At 41.9% G+C, this 19,610-nt stretch overlaps 1 long non-coding RNA gene across 1 annotated transcript; it reads left to right on the top strand.

The window, feature by feature from the left end:
- Nucleotides 1-15,599: 15,599 nt before the first annotated feature.
- Nucleotides 15,600-17,139, top strand: LOC131395280 (uncharacterized). The gene is made up of 3 exons (XR_009216360.1): nt 15,600-15,767; nt 16,449-16,520; nt 17,075-17,139. It is a non-coding gene; the product is annotated as an uncharacterized LOC131395280 (long non-coding RNA).
- The last annotated feature ends 2,471 nt before the right edge of the window (nt 17,140-19,610 follow it).

Genomic DNA, 19,610 nt, shown 5'->3' with positions numbered 1-19,610 from the left:
GCTGGAGATTCCCACCGTGGTGTCTGAGGCTGTGCTTTAAAAATATCTGTTGGGTTACTTCAGATTTCTGCATAAAAGGAAATCAGTCATGATGAGGAAGGGGTTGGGGAGGAAAGGAAGAGACTCCTTGAGTTCCCTGATGGTGAGTGAGGTGTGGGAGAAAGCATACACAGGCTCAGGAGTTGAAAACCAGGTTTGCTGAGCGCCTCTGCCAATTACGCAATGTCTTGATGCCCCCGTATGCCTGGTGTACAGTGAGCGCTCAATGAAGGAAGGATGGCAATTGGTTTAGGTTCTTGTTAAGAAAATCCAAGACAAGTTGTCAGACCTACGCCAGGCTTTGTGGTTGTTTGTGTGTATGCATTTGTGTACGTGCGGTTCACTGTTCCTCTTTTCCTTGTGGCTTTGGTAATTAATTGTGGATTTACGCCTGGGCTTCCAGGAGTGAACAGATGGATTTACCACTTGGTTACACATTTACAGTTCCCACAAGGGCAGAGGCTTATGTGTATTTCATTCACTGCGACATTTCTAGAGCCTAGAACGGTGCCTGGCACACAGTAGGCATCTGGTAAATATTTCTTCTTGATTCAACTCTTTTCCTTCATGTCCTCACCAGTCCTCCAAGCCACTGCTCCTTTATTCTCCAGATAATACCTAACTAACAAGAATAAAAGGAAACACTCAGTGGGAGCTGTGCCATATGCTTTGCATATATAATCTCAGTTAATTCTCACCATGACCCTATGAGGTAGAGTCTGCCCTCCCTTTTTGTAGGCGAGCAACTTGACGTGGTTACAGAGCTGGAATTAGAGCCCCAGCTTGTCTGGCTGCAGAGCACTGGCTTCTCAATAAAAGGTTGTTCATTGGGGTCCCAGCCTCCCCATCCCTACCCTGCGGTAATGGTTAACAAAATCCTATCAAATACATGAGATGTGAGGCCCCTCAGAGATTTGGAGAGGTTAACAAAATCCTATCAAATACATGAGATGTGAGGCCCCTCAGAGATTCGGAGAGGGGCGAGAAAGTTTACAGATCATTAATCTCTTACATCAACTGACACGACATTTTGGCGGGGCTGGGCGGTGGAGGGAGATCAATGTGATTTTTCACGAATGAAGGACTCTTTCTTGGAGATGTTGTATGGGATGTTCCACCCTGGTTCATTCTCCTGTGGCGTCTCTGTTGCTTTGCTGAAGAGGGCAATGGCTTTCCCCGCCATTTCTCCTTCATAAATAATTAGAGCGGAAATTCCCAAGGTTGCTGACATAAGTGGTCTCCAGGGGTTCCTCTTAAAAAACTTAAAGTAGGGCCTCCTAGTAGAATTTGTCATCCTTCTTGGTTTCTCAGCCACTGAACCCCTATCCTATGTTTGAGGGCTTCCCTCACTTTATGATCCTGGGGGGAGATAACACCAGCTTCCAGATTTAACAGCAGAAAATGCCAGACACGTCCATTTCCCGCCTCCCCACTGTAGCCAGGGCACAGTTCTGTGGATCAGACGCACCCACGCAGACTCTGACCCAGGAGAGGGACCTACGCTCTGATGACGATGGATTTGGACAGCAGCTAATAGAAGCGGCCTCAGCGGGGCTCCAGCCCGTCCAGGTCCTCCCAGAGGCTCCGTGAGCAATCCCTCTAACAATCCTGTTTCACACAATCAAGAGCCCTGAGTGAGAGCCTGGCGCTGGTGTTGGAAGTGCGGAGACGGTCAGGAGGGGCCCACAGTTCGCATTCCAGCCTCTGTCTAGGATGGGGGCCTCTTCCCAGACCCCCGGTCAGCCCGCGTGGTCACTGCCCCCCAGCGGCTTCCCCACGGGCTGGGTCCGCGGGCTCAGCGCGGGTCAGAGGCTGCACCCCCGGGGTCAGTCCCCGCGCGGACACCTGCGCCAGACTCCACGCGGCCATCACGTCCGGAGGATGCAGCCGCGGGGACACGCGCGTCCTCGTCGTGGGCGGAGGACACGCCGCTGTCCGGCCAGAGCGCCCCGCGCTGTGGGCAGCGGCGGGGCCGGGGGAGCGGGGAGGAGGGCAGCGGGGACCGGGTCCACGACCCTCCGGGGGGGGGGGGGCGCTCGGGGCGGCTCGGGCGCGTGGAAGGCTCCGGACTTTACATCCAGGGCCCCATGCAGCGCGGTCCCCTTCATCGTCGCCGTCCTCGCCTCCGCTTCCTTCTGAGGCGCCAACCGCCTGTTCTCGCTTCACCGCCCACGACCTTTCAGCCCTTCCCCGCGGCCCCGGGGCTCGGCTCTCTCCACCGCCTCTCGCCGCTTTTCGGCTGGGCTCGGCTCCTCTAACCAGGCGTCGGGCCCTTCCGCCTGGCCTCCGCTGTGTCGTCACATCTTCGGCTCTTTCCGTTTATCTTCGTCTCTCTCCGCCTGTTCGGCTCCCTCCGCCTGTCCCCGCCGCTCCTCGGCTCAGTGGTTCGGGTTCGTCTCTCTCCGTCTGGTTTCGGCTTTCTCCGATTTCACTGCCACAGTTCGGCTCTTTCCGTCTCTCCCCGCCAAGTCCCGGGCTTCGCTGGTTGTTCAAGTTCACCCCCTCTTCACTGTGCTGTCGGAGTGTCACTTTCTCTACATCCTAATAGATCAACATATTAAACAAACAGTAAGTGTTCCTAATCTGATAAATAAAAACAAGAATTTTGGTGTTTTACTTATCTTTCCTTTGGTGGGCGAAGTTGAGAATCATCTCTTATACTGAGAGCATTCTCTATTTTCTGTGAACTGTTCTTCGCCATTTGTCCATTTCTCCAACGGATTCTTTGTCTTTTTTGGTTGGTAAGAGTTCCTTAATATTAAAAAATTAGCTTTTTGTGATGAGTTGCCAACATCCTCCTCTTTTCCTGTTTTTGTCTTTGCCTCTAGTTGTTGCTGCCATGCAGATTTTTTGAAAGGAAATCAAACGTGTTAATTTCAGTTCTTGTTTTGTTATAGTTTTAAAAGACCATCTCTTCTCTGAGATTATATATAAAATACTTATCCTTTGGTTTTTTATAGGACTTTCATAGCTTTAATCTGTACCGTTAAATCTATGATAATCCCTATTCCACAGAACAACTGGGGGTTCCAACATGATTTTTTTGTTAACAATTCGTTTTTTCTTTCCTGCCTTAGCACACCACCTGCACCCACTTTATTAGGAAAAATGTTCAGGCAGGGAGATAATTTGAAAGAGTTTTGCAGTGAACAGTCACGTTATGGACAGAATTCTGTCCCCTCAACAGTCACGTGTTGAAGCCCAAATCCCTAGTACCTCTTATTGTAACTTTATTTGGAGTTTGTGACTTAAAAGAAAGTAACTGAGATAAAATAGGGCCATTAGGGTGGACCCTAATCCAATTTGATCAGTGTCCTTATAAGATGAGATTAGGACACACAGACCAAGAGACGCCAGGGGCACGCATGCACAGAGGGATGACAACGTGAAGAGGCAGCTAGACGATGGTCATCTGGAAGCCAAGGAGAGAGGACTCAGGGGAAACCAATCCTGCAGGCACCTTGATCTTGGACTTCCAGCCTCCAGAATTATGAGAAAGTAAATTTCTGCTGTTTAAGCCACTCCGTCTGTGGTACTTTACTACGGCAGCCCTAATGAAGACAGTCCACCACCTAGATTCCATCAGTTACAATTTACTATGTTTACTTTGTCACCTCCATCCGTTTATCACCCAAGAATCCATCTCCGTTTAATGCGTTTTGAAGTACGATGCAAACAACAGTAGACTTCACTCCTAAACATGTTAGCATACGTAGTCATTAAAGTTCAAAATTTGACTGAGGCTGGAAGATCTTCCCAGGTGGCTCACTGAATGGTGAGCACTTGGTGCTGGCAAGTTGGTTCCTCTCCACGTGGACCTCTCCACAGGGCTACTGGAGCATCCTCATGGCATGGTGGATGGCTTCCCCTAGAGAGGGAGCAATCTAAGAGACCAAGGAGGCAGCTTCAGTGTGGTTTATGATGTAGCCTCAGGTGTCAGACACTGTCATTTCTGCAGCACTGTATTGACCACTTGGGTTCATGGCAATTCACAGCTAATCGAATGTAGGAGGGGGCTGCACAGGGCATAAACACAGGTGGAAGGTACCATTGGTGGCTATCTTGGCTGCTAGCCTACACACCCCCCTTTCCTCCAGGCCGCCTCTCCTCATAAGCCCAGAATTCCTTTTCTTCTGTTCCTGCTCACCCCTGAGAACCTGGTTTGATTGGAGCTGTTTGGGGCCTCTGGAATTCATGGCTGTGTTTGGGACAACATGGAAGGTCTCATCTTTCCCTTTACTCTTACTCCTCTCCCCTCTCTATCCTTCTCAGCCTCTCCCCCAGCTCCAGCCTTTCTTGGCTCCTAGTGACTCTTTTAGCAGTAGAGGTTATTCTGAAGGTCAGCAGGATGTGCAACAGATAAGAGGGGTTTGGTAGAGCAGGAAATGTTGAGGGGAAGTTTGCGTCCTGGGCTCCTGTCACCTTCTGTAGAAGGGGAGCTTGGGGGTGTTTGGTGGCTTGTCAGGACAACTGCTGTGTTCCTTATTCTGAGACTGGGTCCTCAACATTCCCCAGGGCAGGGGATTTTAGGTTGAATGGGGCTCTATCTATCCACTACCGTTGGGGACAGAGACATCTACACAGCAAGAGGAAGCTGACGAGTTGCCAGCTGGGGCTCAGAATGTTCCTTGTGTTTGGGATTAGGGAGGATTCCCCACAGGGGCAGTCGTCTCCTGTTGGGAGGGACTTGAGGGACTTGCATTGTGGTCTCCTCTCATTTGTGTTGAGTACTGCTTGGTGATGCTTCTATAGACTCTTATTTTTTGATAATGGGAAGAGAGGGAGTTTTCTGAGGATCTGTTTGACACTTACACTGGAGAACCTGGCGTGTTGCCTAGTGAGACTCTGGTCATTGCTTTTCTGGGGGGGAGACTGGGTTACTCATTGCTGGGTATACTCATATCTAGTCCAAGTAGTCAAGAGGCGAGCTGGGCTTTGTGTTGGGTGAAAATGGTGTGCTATTGGTTGGGGCTCCTTTCTTCTTGGTGTATAGGGGGTTGTAAGTTGGTTTTTGGGGTTTCCAACATCTCTAATCTTGCAGGAATATGGGGGAGCACTTGCTGAAGCTTCCATCATTTGATGGAGCCCTCATTATTTTGGGGATAACTAGGAGGCATGAGACTGAGTTTCCTGTTGTATCTGGTGCTTGGAGACTGGAGGACCACTGCTTGTACGGGGATCCCACCTTTCAAGTGTTGGGGTGACAGGAAGGGGTCACTTCATGGAGGGCCATTGTCTCTAATTCAGGGAGAGGATTGGGTTAATTGCGTGAGATTCCATGTGTCTTTAGTCAGGGGGCTCTGGAGGGGTCTTTATAGAGCTCCTTTTTTCTAGTGTTGGGGGAGATCGGAAGTCTCACTTTCTGGGTCTGCCCTTGTCTGTATTGTTGGCATAGACTGGGTGGGTCACTGGGCTGGGCCTTCCCATTGTCTAGTGTTGAGGAGCAGCTAAGGGTGTTACTTATGGGACTGCTGTCATTTCTAGAATTGGAAGTGACTAGGGGGTGCTTGCTGGAGTCCCATAATTTCTAGTTCTGGGGGAATGGAGGTCTTGATGCTCAGACCCCAGCATTTGTGTTTGTGGATGACAGTTGTTATCTGAGGTCTGGTTGCCTCTAGTTTTGGAAGGAACTGGTGATGTCTCTCTAGGGCTTCTGTCACATCTGCTGTTGGAGGCAGATTGTGAGCACCATTTGCTGGGGCTCCATAATCTCGAGTCTTGCGGGGTGGAGTGAAGATTTTCTTGAAGGTGCTTCCATCATCGCTATTTTTCGGGTATCAGTTCAACATGTTTTTAAAAGCATTATATTTTGAAAATGTTTAAACTTACATAAAAGTTGTAAAAGTATACAGGGTTATTTTATTCAGTCAATATTCATTATATTTACATACATTTTCTTTCCTGCTGATGATCATTCCTAACATTATGTGTCTTTGTGTGGAATTCTTTTCCTTCACCCTGAAAATTCTCTTTATAGAGTTTCTTGAATTTCAGTTCTGCTGCTGTTTAATTGTTCTAGCTTGTTTTTTTAAACCCCATTTGAAAAATATCTTTAATTTGTCTGCATTTTTGAAGAATATTTTTCTTAAGTCAGAGAAATTTAAATTGGCAGCTTTTTCTCCCCTCCCATTCAACCCTTATCTGTCAGATGTCATTCATGTCTTCTGCTTCCAAAGTTTCTTTTGAAAAGTTTCCAGAATTACTATTGCTCTTTTGAAAGAAACGTGTCCTTTTTCTTTGGTTGCTCTAAAGATTTCTAGTTTGTCTTTCATTTTCTACAATTGTCCAGGTTTCTTTCCTTTTATTCATAGTTATTTTGAAGTCCTTGTCTGCTAATTCCGGTATCTGGATTGTCTCTGGGTCTGCTTCTACTGATTTATATATTCATAATTGAGAGCATTTTCCTGCTGCTCTGCATGTCTATTAATCTTTTATTGTGTGCTGGATCTTGTGAACAATACCTCGTAAGGTCTTAATCATGTTGCCTTCCTCTAAAGATTAGGTTTGTAGTACGAATGGATCACCCTGAGCCTCTGAAGGCTAGGTTTTAGACCCTAAAAGGACATATATATTTCAGTTTTACACTGACTCCCAAGATGTAATCCTTACTCTTAGTGTGTGGCACTGACTCTCAGGCTGTGACATTTCTAGGGTCATAATTGAAAGCTAGGACTTGTTTTTCTTTTATCAAGGTCATTCCACGCCAGATGAATCCAAAAGCCAACCTCCCACTCCTGGCATGTGTGATCTCCGAAATTTCTGCACAATATTCAGTTTTCAGTAGCTTTTCTCTTCTAAGTCTCCTAGATTCGTTCCCTGCATGTGCACAAGTTAGGTGTTATTCAAGGACCTGAAGGGGGATTTTTAGTCAGATTTTGGGGGTTTCCTTTTGTGAATCTTTATTTTACACTAGAATATCCTTCAGAGATATTTCATGGTCAGGTTGTATTTCCTCTACCATAGCCCTGGAATCCAGTATTCCTCAAGAGAGCCCTGGTTCCTTCCTTTTTCTTTAGAATAGTATCTTAGTAACCAATTTCTGGGTGGTTGATAGGTATTCTCATTATTACTGGTGTGTCGTTCTTCTAGGCCTTCTGAGCAGTCAGGCCTTGAAAAGATATGAATCTATACTGTCCTCTACATACACACACTAACTATCTATCTCTCTATCTATCTATGTATCTATCTATCTATCTACTATCTATCTATGTATCTATCTATCTACTATCTATCTATGTATCTATCTATCTATCTACCCATCCATCCGTGAAAAGCATGAATTGATAATGGTAGCTCTTATTCCAATCCAACGCCTCAGTTGGATTGGAATAAGAGCCAGCCTTCTCTCTTTCCCTGTTTATAACATTTTTCTTTGACTGTGATACACTGGCTCTCATCATCTACAATATATTTACTTAGTTGTTCATGTCTAGTGTATGCATAAATTAGTTTCAGAATTGCTAACCGATACCCTTCTGAGAAACATTTTTTATGAACTAGACTACAGGATTTCTGATCAGTTCTTTTGATCCAGGCTTACAGGATCTGGTAAAACATAGGTTTCCAAAATAATTTTGGTTTCCTTTTCATAGCCTTCATTGTGGCTATGTTATTCATTTGCAATACATTTAGATTCATTTGTTATAGCTTGTTTTCCATTTTATGTTCCCTTCACTACCTGGTGGATTAATTTTTTTAACCTACAGTAATATCCACTCTGGGATGTACTGTTCTGTGGGTCTTGGCAAATGCATAGAGTTGTGTATCCATCAACACAGTCATGATCTAACATGATACACACATGAACAGTCTTGATAGGACAATTCCATCACTCCCAAATTCCTTTGTGCTGTCCCTTTGTAGTCATCCCCCTCTCTTACTCTTTGCCCCGGAAACCATTGATTTCTTGTCCTTCCTGACAGTTTTGCCTTTCCCCAAATGGAGTACAATGGAATCTACAATAAATGGCTTTTCATCTCTGGCTTCTTTCACTTAGGAAAATGAATCTGATTTTAATGGAGGCATATGTTACACATAGCACAATGCATAGATCTTAGGTGTAGAACTGAATGCATTTTGACAAATGCATACATCTATGTAACCTATACTCCTTTCAAGATATAGAACGTTCTCCTCATCCCATAAAGTTCCTCCATGTCCCTTCTCAGTCAATCCTTGCTCCTGCCTCACCCCTTCTCCACAATCTGAGGTTAGATGCAACCACTGTTCTGATTATTTTTCCTACCACAGACTATTTTTTGACTGTTCTTGGAATTCATACAAATAGAATCACACAATATTTACTCTTTTTTGTGTGTGGCTCATTTTGCTCAGTATAATCCTGTAATGGATTTTAATTAATTCACAATAAAAGATGAAACATATAATGTTTCCTGTATACTGGGAGTCTCATAAATGTTTTACATATGTCAGCTGATTGAATCCTTAATACAAGTCTGTGAAGTAGTCAATCTCATTGTTCTCATTATACAGATGAAGAAACTTTGGCATAAAAAGTTTGTTACTTGCTTGAGGTAACCATCTCTAAAGAAGAGAACTGAGATTAGGCAGAAGACATTGAACTGTGATAAGTTAGAAACGGAGACCACAGTTGATCCCAATGGGAGCACTGGAGCTGAAGTGGCCCTTCTGGGGTCTCTCAAATTGAGGCAAAGGAATTGGGCCTTTGTATCCGCCTCCCTCCCCCCATGAACCGGTGATTGGAAGTGGGCTGCTATTGGGAGTGGTCACAATCTTAGGTGTGGCACTTTCCTTTGGCCCAAGGAAATTCCCAGAGAGGTTGGCAGTATGAGCCCTTAGAAGAATTTCTGCAGCTACAAGAGCGAGTGACTTAGTCCTGAAATAAGAACCTAGAAAATATACCACTGTCTCCATTATGGTCCACCACTTATGCCACTCAGATGCACTTGCTTCTTACAGTCAGTGCACTAGGATTCTGGTTGGTCTTCTTGACTGGGGAAACTTAGAACAGGAAGATCAGTGGGACAAATTACAGACAGCTCTTGACTGCACCTTTTATTCATGCTACAATTGATACTTACAATCCCACTTCTCCTACTGTCCCATTTAGATTCCCCTCACCCTTGACAAGCACTTCTGGTGGTCTGGGTGGCTTACCTGGAGAGAGGATCCAGTTCCTCATCCCTGAGTCATCTGAACACCTGATCACCACACCCTTCACAGGATACAGCTGCTACACTTAATTATGGGGGAAAGAATATCAAAAGACAGCCCAATGGATTACTTGAAGGCCAAATGTCTTCTTTGCCCTCACTGTATAACAGAAGCCCCTTGTCCTCGGGATGAGTTACTTGTGCCAGAGGCCATAGTGACTTCTTTCATTCTGTTTGCCTCATAAGCAGTAGTAAAGTTCAATGGGACTCTGACTTTGTCTCCTGGTAGAAGTGTCCACCTCTGGGAACCAGGATCTGTTGGTTAATTATTGTTTGCAATTCTTCCCAAGAACCTCATAACCCATCTTACATGAAGAACACCTGCAATGGCAACTATTTTTGACTACACATGGGAGTATCAATGCTTGGATTGCATCTAGGACAGGACAGTAGCTGATGGGATTCCTGGGCAGGGATATGAACTTTCCACCCAGGTGATTGACAAGAGTACATTCTCAGGCAAAAAAGGGCTGCACAGTTCAGAATATCTTCCATTTGCCCCAGTAGATCCACCTTCTCTATCTTGCTTCACCCAGGAAGATTAGTGAAGATGAACTACGTCAGCGGGCTTTCTTGCCTTTTGGCTTTTGGCTGGGTTTGGTCAATGGGGAGCCTAGACATGAAATCAGAAGGATGAAAGAGAGTGACATCTAGTCACTCTGGCAATTTCTAGTCAGTCCTGGCAATTTCTTGCAGGAGAACCTGGGGCTGGATGCTACCCCTGACCTCCTTTCAGCTCCTGGAATGCATTTCCCTCATCTCTTGTTTCTAGAATTCGATAATTTTTCACTATCCTTACTCCTTCAGACTTAGGGATGTTAGTAGAGCCCTGCACTTACCATCTCACTGGGTACCAACCACCTTTTGTGGTGTTCTTACATGCTGTCCACAACTCCGAGAAGCCCCTTTATGAAAACTCTACTTGAATCATCCTAGTCTCAGTGTGTCCTCTGTTTCCTGCTGAGACTCCAACTGATATGCCAACTCATTGATAGCATAAGGAAAAGACCTAATAGTGAACCATAACACCCAACAACATCAGGACCGACCAAGTCTCTGACCACATCACCTTCTACCACTCCCTCAGTGTCCCCAACTTGATCTACTCCAGTCACACTAGCCTCTGTCTTCCAGACCTTTGCATGAGTATATTGCTTTAGTCACACAAATTCGTATGACTCACTGTCCCAACTTGTTATGCTATCTGTTCAAGTGCTCCTTAACTAAGAGTTTATCCCTTTCTATTCTATGTAAATTAGCAAGATCTCAATCCCTCTCAACTGTCTTAAAATGCTTTCTACATTTTCTACATGACACTTATAATAACATGTTTTCTTGATTTTTCTATAGTCTGTCCTTCCCCTATTAGAACCTAAGTGCTTCAATAGCAAAAGTGGAGTTTCATTCATTGCTACAGACACCAGTGTCTCCAAAAGTGCTTGGCATATAGAATGTACTCAAGGAATATGCTGGTGGTTAAGAGTGTCTACTGTCTGGGCTCAAATTCAGGCTCTACCATTTTCTAGCCAAAGAGCTCAGGCAAGTAACATGCCAGTTTTCTCACATCTGAAGTGGGAATGATACTACTGCACACTTCTTAAGTTTATATTTAGTACTCTGTAAGTTAATATTCATAAGGCGTTTAGAAAAGTGCCTGGTCTATCAGAAGAAATGTTTGATCATTTATTAATGTAGTGAAATACTTCGCTATGAAAAAATAAGACCCCTTCATGAAAAGGAACAATTCACAAGAAAAGACCTAATCCTGTATGTACTTATTTACATTACACCCAAATATATAACGAAAAAATGACAGAATAACAAATAAGAATCTGTTTCTCTATAACCGTAGTAGAAGACTTCAGTACACCTCTATCACAAGATAAGTTCGAGAAAATAATCTGAATGTAATACTATATTCAAAAACAAAATTAGCTTGAGTTCATGAGAAAGTAGTGTCCTAAGGATAGAGCAGTCAGCCGGGTCAAATGATGCTGCGTGCTGAAGTAAAAAAAGAGTAAAGAATGACCACTGGATTGGGCCTCGTAGAAACTGCCGATGTTCTTGACGAGAACAGATTGAGTGACGTACTTGGACAGACCTGACTGAAGTGGGTTGAAAAGGATGGGAATTGAGGAAGAGGAATATTTGAATACTAACAACCCTTGCAAATGTTTGCCTTGAAGATTAGCAGAGAAATGGCAAAAGAGTTGTTGAGAGAGACTTTGGGTTTAGGAGAGACAGACTTTAAATGGAATGTACTGGAATATGTAGTAACTAAGTGCTGGAGTCCTAGCACAGGACATAGGTCTAAGGAAGAGGTTAGGTGTAAATATATGTGAATTTAGACTTCATTTCATGGGAAACTGATATGAACTGGATAATGGATATCCATTTCCTGAACTGTGCATGAGACCAGTTCTTCAGACATTGGTCAAATAGACCTAAGGGTGAGGTTGGCGATATAGGCTGTAAAGTACCATTGAGGCTTACCCAAGGCATGGTCAATGACCTCATCCTTGGGTCTCACAGGAATCATGCTGGGCTGTTTTTGCCGATTGCAATACCAGCCCTTTCTGATGTTGTGTTTTGATGGATGCAACACCACTCAGTCAATTGCAAGAAACAGAATGTTTGCCTAGAAAAGAAAAAATCCAATCTCAGGATGGGGTAGTTCCCAGAGCCTTGCTGACCCCCATCCCTGATGAAATCTCTGGCACCTTCAGTGGAAGATGTTGCCCAAACGTATTTTTCACCTTTGTCTTTACCAGGGCACAGCATGCCCAGGTGCAGAGCCCCAGGGCAGGGAGGACCCCAGAGCTCCTTACTGAGAGCAGTGAGCAGTTAGGCCTGGACTGGGGGAGTGACAGAAAGAGGGTACCGGAAGCAACTCTGAACCACAGTGACATTGAGGGAAAATCTGAGCCAGTATATATTGCTCTTGAAAATGCCCTAGTTCTGATTAATAACAAATCTTCTTTCCATGGTGTTGAATGGCAGAGCACTTTTAGACACGTGTACCATGCACAGGAGTAAAATTTCCCTGCAGAAGGCTACACTGCAGGTCTCTTTCCATCTCTGCTCCCTCAATCACCACTGACTAGAGGCCTTGCCTCAAACTGTTAAGTCAGCTGAGATGTTCTTTCTGCTTCTTCTGCCCCTCCTTGGGAAATTTCCACATTCCATGTGCCTGATGAGTTATTCGAGCGGCTTTGATTACATAAGGCCCAGTGTCTACAAGGAAGGGAACTTAGTGGTCAGTGGGTTTTCCCCCTTCTATACGTTGACCCAGGATTCAGAAATGCAATGGAAATTTCTTTGTGACTTGTCCAAGCAAAGATGTCACATTTTGCGTGTAAGTTCCTGTGTGTGTGTGAATCCCTCTGACAGTTATGAAAGTTGAATATAAAAACTGTGTTGAGATTCTCCCGTAAACTATGAATCATCGGCTCCTTTCTTTTCCTTCAATAATTATTTGTGGCTTCCTTTCTTTTTCCCTTCTGGAATATTTTCCTTCCAAACAGAAGACAGAAATAAGCATCTTTTATTTTCCCCTGCCTTGGAATAATCTCCATTAGTGATTATTTTCTGAAAGCCTAAAGGATGCAAATTGTAGGGAAAAAACACCAAGATCCTACTGCAGTGATCCACAAGCCACCCTGCTCCTGACCCATATTGTGGGAGGGGAGGGAATCTTTGGGCAAACCATACCTTGGCTAGAAGTTAGTACTAAGAGAAAGTCTCATCATAATGTATAGATTATTCAAAAACGAACTACTTATTGAGATGATATTTATTTTTCTTCAAAATGCATTTACTCAGTATCCTTTATGGTCTAAAATAATTTGGTGTATTCTCTGAAAAAGATGTGTTTTTGTTCCAGTTTTATTGAGATATTATTGACGTTCATCACTGTATAAATTTAAGGTGTACTGCATAATGGTTTGACTTATATATTTGGTACAATGATTACCACAATAAATTTAGTTAGCATCTATCATCTCATATAAATATAATAAAACAGAAAAAGCAAAAAAAGAAAAGAATATTTTTTCCTCTTGATGAGAACTCAGGACTTAGTATCTTAACATTCATATGTATCATACAGCGGTGTTAACTATAGTCGTGTTGTACATTTGATCCCTAGTACTGGATCAAAGATCAAGTGTTTAACATATACATACATATATATATATATAAAATGGAATTTTCTAGATCTTTTTATTAATTGCTAGCCTAATGATACTGTGGTCAGAGAATGCATTGTGTATAATTTCAATGTTCAAAGGCTTACTTGATGGCCCAGTGTATGATCCAATGTATGTATATTCTTTGGGGTTCATAATATACCAGCCTTATTTACATTTATATGTAAATATCTGTTAAGCTTAAGTCTTCCATAACTTTGCATATTTTTTTTGTCTTTAATTTGACCATTTCTAAGAGGATATGTTAAATCTCCAAATCTGGTTGTTCATATATGCACTTATGCACATGGGTCTATAAATAATAGCTTTTTTTCACTTTGGGGGATAGATATAATGACTGTTAGTACTCAATCTTCTCTTCCTTTCACCACATATGGTCACCACATATGTCACATATGACATATGTTCAGCTCCTTTGATATTTCACATGCTTTTTGCTTTGAACTCGGATTTTATCAGATATTAACAAGGATACCCATGCTTTCTTTTGGTTCATATTTAAATGGAATATCATTTCTACCTATTTTAACCTCTTCTGTATTTTGCTTCAAGTATTGGAAAGCATGTAGTTGGGTCCTGTGGTAGGTGGAACGTGCCCCCAAAGGTGACCAATTCCTAATCCTTCGAATCTATGAATATGTTACCTCACATAGAAAGGAGACTTTGCAAGTGTGAAGAAGTCAAGGATCTTGAGATGAGGAGATAATCCTGAATTATCTGGATGTGTCCAATATAATCACAAGGGTCCTTACAAGTGAAAGAATAAGTCAAGAGTCAGAGTCAGAGAAGGAGTTATGACAATGGAAACAGAGATTGAAGTGATATGAGGCTGTTACCTAGGAATGTGAGCAGCCTCTAGAAGCTAGAAAATGCAAGGAAATGGACTCTTCTCTAGAGCCTCCAGAAGGAATGCATTCCTGCTGACACCTTTATTTTAGCCAGTGAGACTCATTTTAGATTTCTCTCCTCCCAAAGTATAAGATAATAAATTTTGTGTTATTTTAGGCCTCTAAATCTGTGGTAGTTTCTCAGAGTAGCAATAGGAAATGGATACAAATCCTATTTGTAATCCAATCTGAGTGTTTCTGTGTGACTCAGAATTACAGCATCCCAACATTTTGGTTTTTAAAGCTGTATTCACCAATGAAAATAATATTTTAATGTTAGAGCACCAAAAGCCTATGTTCTGCTGTGCAATCTTCTGGAATTGCATGTTGTACCTCGTCAATTAAATTGTTTGAAAATTAACGTTGGACTGAACTTAGATGTGTAAGAGAGGAATCAACCCAAAGATAAGCTGTAAAGCTCACTGCTTATGATGGTTTTCTAATCTGTAAAGAAATAGATGAAAAGCTGCAAGTTTACACTGCTCCTCGGACTCTGAATTGTTTTTACTCTTTTAGAAAAACATAGAGTCATAAATTGCTTCTTCCTCTTTATTTTCTCCCTAAGACTATCTCCTTATTTATTATGGTGCAATTTCCCTGCTTCTGGTAGTATGTGTTTCCTAAGTCCGTGAGGCAGGCAGTTTTAGAAAGGTATATTGCAAAAGTTTTGATGATACCATTCTATATTCCACTTGCCCTTCCTTCAAGTTTTTCTTATGCACTTCCCTGTCCTACCTAGTTTCTTTAATGGATTATAAACTTTTGCTTCATCTCACTATACCTGCACATGCCCATGACCAACCTCATGTTGGTGCCACTGTGTGAAATAGTGTTTGACTTGTAAACAAATATGCAAATGGATTCTTTCCCCTTAAGCATCCTTTGTGCCTCTTCTTTCCACTAATTCATTTTAGGATATTGATCTATCTCTTTTGAGTCTAGAGTTGTAGGGCTTGATCTTCCAAGGCTTTGGGAACATCTTGTGCGTGTGCTCCAGGTTCCAAAGTCATGAAGAGACAGCCATTGCTCTGGAATGAACAAGTTGCTTAAGTCAAAATGCCACCCTTTACTCTTTTTTTTCCCCACTTGAGTTATGCCTGAAGTGCATGACTTGATCTTTATTTTTAATACTATGGCCTTGGTACAGGTTGAACTTCAAAAACTATCGTTATGTCCTGGTCTTTGTTTTTGCCATCGAGGAGATCAACAGGAGCCCCCAGCGGCTGCCCAAACTGTGTCTGGTTTTCCATGTCTACAATTCCTTCAACAGTGATGTCAGCACCTTGGTGAGCACCCTGAGGTGGTTATCGGGATGGGGTCAGATGATCCCTAATTACACCTGCCAGGCACAGAACAAGAATGTGGCTGTCACTGCAGGAACCACACCAGCATTCTCTGCCCACATTGGGACACTGTTGGAGCTCTACAAAATACCACAGGTATGAGCATGGTGGAGGGATGGATCTGGAGGGACTGACGTTTTCCTCCTTGGTGAAATTCTGTGGCCACTCATGTGGAAAAGAAGAAAGTGGTTTTGCATGTCTCCCTAATAGGAAAAAACCTACCACAGATAGTTCTTGATATGGTGGATTCATTATTTTGGTGTGTGAATCTGAGAGAGGGATGAAGTAGCCAGAGGCTAGCATCACTGTCTAAAGCAGACCACAGGAGCTTCTGGAAGTGTGGTTGCCCAAATTCTCTCAAAGGAGTGGAAGCTAGATATTCTGAAATAATCATACCCTAGTTACTTATCGAATAGTTAATAAAATTTTATATGTAAACATGTACTTAAAACCACTTTACACTCTTCAAATTCTTTACAAATAGTCACAAATTTAATCCTAATATAAGTCAATGAATAGGTAACGTTATTATGGGACTTTTTAGAGATATAGAAACTAAGATGGATAGAGGTTATTTAACCTTCTCAAGTGCGTTAAGCTAGTCACATTAGAGTCAGGATTTGAACCCAGGCAGTCTGGCTTCAAAGCCAAGCTTCCCCTCAATCACTTCTACCATCAGATAATATTGCTTCATACTCACAGTGTTAGCACCAAGAATGTAAGTTTAGCTAACTGATCATATGAATTTTGTTGAAATTCTGTTTATTTTTCTTCCAGAGAACTCAATATGGAACACTTTTTCTCTTTTGATTCAGACAACCTATGGAGATTTTGATCCTGTACTGAAAGGTAAGGACTAGTTTTCCGCTCTCTATCAGATAGCTCACAAGGACACATCTCTAGTCTTCAGAATGGTCTCATTGTTGACACATTTTGGCTGGACCTGGGTAGGAATCTTAGTATCAGTTGGTACAAAAGGTGAGCAATTCCTCTGGGAACTTAGAAGAGAGATGACTATGAACGGTGCCTGCCTGTGACTAAGATACCGGTGAGCAAGAGGACGTACACTTCAAAAGATTGGACATGCATAGCCAGAAGCACAGACTCATCAGCCAACGTGTTTATCATTTATGGTGACACAAGTAGATTAATAAATGTGAGCATTGCAGGAAACCATTATTTAACCACTCAGAAGGTGTGGATCACTACACCACAGTGGGATGCTTCTTTTATTCCACGTCACCACTTTTTTGATACCTACCATGGGAGTCTTTCCTTTGCACACCAGAACTTTGACATATCTGGATTTAAACACTCTCTATGGACAGTTAGCCCCTCTAAATACCAAGAAGACTTTTTCTTTACCAAATGATGCCTTGAACATTTCAACTGCTCATTTGCAGGAACTGAATGTGGAAATTTTTGGAGTGTCCATTCAATGCCTCCCTGGAGTCTCTGCCAAAGGAAACATTAAACACGACTCTGTCTGGATCCAGCTACTACATCTATGATGCTGTGGATGTGGTGGCCTGAGCCCTCCATGAAATACTTTTTATAAAAGCAGAACAGGGGTCCATAATGGATGCAGGCCAGCTCATGTTTTTCCCTTAGCAGGTAAAATTCTCCCTTAAATAGGATTCTCATTATTGTTCTTTTAGGATCCGAGAGTTATTTTATTTGGGTATCGAATTGTGATTGTCACATTGTCACAGGTCAGCAGTGACTTGTGCATAATGAATTACTGTTCTTTCTTACAGGTTGCAAGTAAACCTCTAATGATTGTAGGGTCTAATTAGCAACAGTGTCAACTCTTTTAACTAGAAATAATTGATTAAAAACTTTCACTGTGAGAGGTAAGTGTTCAAGAGAAAAAAATGACAATTCATCCCAGGGAATTAAAAAATTCAGGGATTTCCAAAATCTAGTCCTGGCCCTATCCCTTGATATCTTAAATGCTTCTGGGGAAAGGACAATTTATTTGAACTTCCTGCATTTTGCTAGAAAGGCTACTGATAGCTAAATAAATATTTCCCCATTGAAATTTAAAATGACTTTTGGAAGCAAGGAGTTTGATCCCCTTTTTACAGATCAGAACCCCAATACTATGAAATATATTTTAATTCCCCAAGTCCTTATCAATTCTATTTAGATGAATTTGTACATGAACCTAGACTTTTATAAATCCAAAACCTATGAATAATGTGTCATGAAACTCTTGCTTTCAGGTATGAGGAAGTGAATGTCATGTCAGATCTAAATACACACATTTGTTGTGAATATATATTTGTTCATGTATATATACAACCATATATATAGTTATGTATTATACAAATATCAGTTGTACATTTATATAGAAATTATATCAATTAATGCGTGAAGATTCTGTACTAGGAGGTTTCATCTCTTCTCTCTCATTTAATAAAATATTTTGTTCAAAGGTAGGAAGAAGCAGGCTGTCTTTCTTTGTCTCTTCTTGAGCTCGAGGAAACTCCCTAGCACCCCTAAAGCAAACCTCATTGCTCAAGGTGCAGCTCAGGTTTAGCCCCACAGCACTCCCTGGACGTGGAATCTTCAGGAATGGTTTAAAACTCACCATGTGCTCTCTGAGGGCAGACAAGAATGCCTGCTTCCTTAAGCGTGCAGAATAGTAAACACTCCCCAAATTGAACTTATTCAGAGGATGACTAATATAGAGGGGAAAAAATCTAATTGCTGGGCAACTCAGTATCCCCACCAGTTCGAATCTGGGTTTTATGCCTTCAATTTCCATGCTCATTTCATTTCCCAATTATGTCTCCCTTTTAGCTCCACCCATTCCTAAGAAACACCCAATTTAAAAAAAGCACTGGAGCTCACGTGTCACTGGATGAGAAAAGAAACTCTGTGTCACAGCATGTAATTCTGAACTATATGATTTTCCTAAAGGTCTTGGACTTCAGGTGAAAGTAAGGGAGTTTGTTCCCCAGGAACCACGTGGTCAAGGTTTCATCATACATGAGGAGCTGATAGACTGGGCCATGCGATTCAAAAAGGTTGCAGACAAGTCAATCTTGGATTAATCATCTACATCACAAGATAGAGAGCATATATGAAAATAATGGTGAAATCATTTAACTCATAACAAAATTCTCATTTGTTGATATAATTTTTCTTACTGTCCAAGAGATATTGAAAGGACACTTGTAATTAAAGAGATATTCCGGAATTTTGAAATGCTTTATACATTACAGCAGGACAGTGAGGCTACCAATTTAATAGGATGAGCTGATAAAAAATTGATTGAATTCCCATTTAAGCTGAAAAAGTGTCAATCTCACGTGCTTGCAAATTTATTGCTCTGCATGCATTGTGCCCTGAAGATATAACAGATGCTGACGACCTAGACTTTTGATGATTTAAAGATACAATTCAAATTGTCTTTTGCCATACGCTTTTCTTCCAGAAAACAAATTTTATTCTCTTTAATGAAAATCAAAAGAATTGACATTGAGGGGTTTTTTTAATATTTCAATATTTTATTAATTTTCCTTATATTTCCATCTCTTCATCCCAACTTTATACATTCTTGTAGAAAAATTCACCATCAGAAAAAAAGATTCTTTTGGCTCCCAAGGAACTGCATTCTTCCTCTTCTTCAGATTTCCCTTTAGAACTCAGTCTTGTAAGCTATCCCTCAAGATGCTATATTATATCATTCAAGCCTGTCCCTGTGTCTTTGGTGTATAATCTACCTGACATTAAATACATTACTAAATAAATTCAATAATTACAATTTGTACTAATCAAACAATTCTCATATAAATGCATTGTATGAATTAAAATATTATTTTTTATTAAGGTAAAATCTGCTTATAGTTCAAAAAAGTAATCCTGGAATACCATATTCAGAATCACATTTGTTATTGCCAGATGCCCCATTCCATAAAACAAACAAGTGTC

The sequence above is a fragment of the Diceros bicornis genome, chromosome 31, assembly GCF_020826845.1.
Source record: "Diceros bicornis minor isolate mBicDic1 chromosome 31, mDicBic1.mat.cur, whole genome shotgun sequence".
Lineage (NCBI taxonomy): Eukaryota > Metazoa > Chordata > Mammalia > Perissodactyla > Rhinocerotidae > Diceros > Diceros bicornis.
This window is presented reverse-complemented; position numbering and strand designations above follow the sequence as displayed.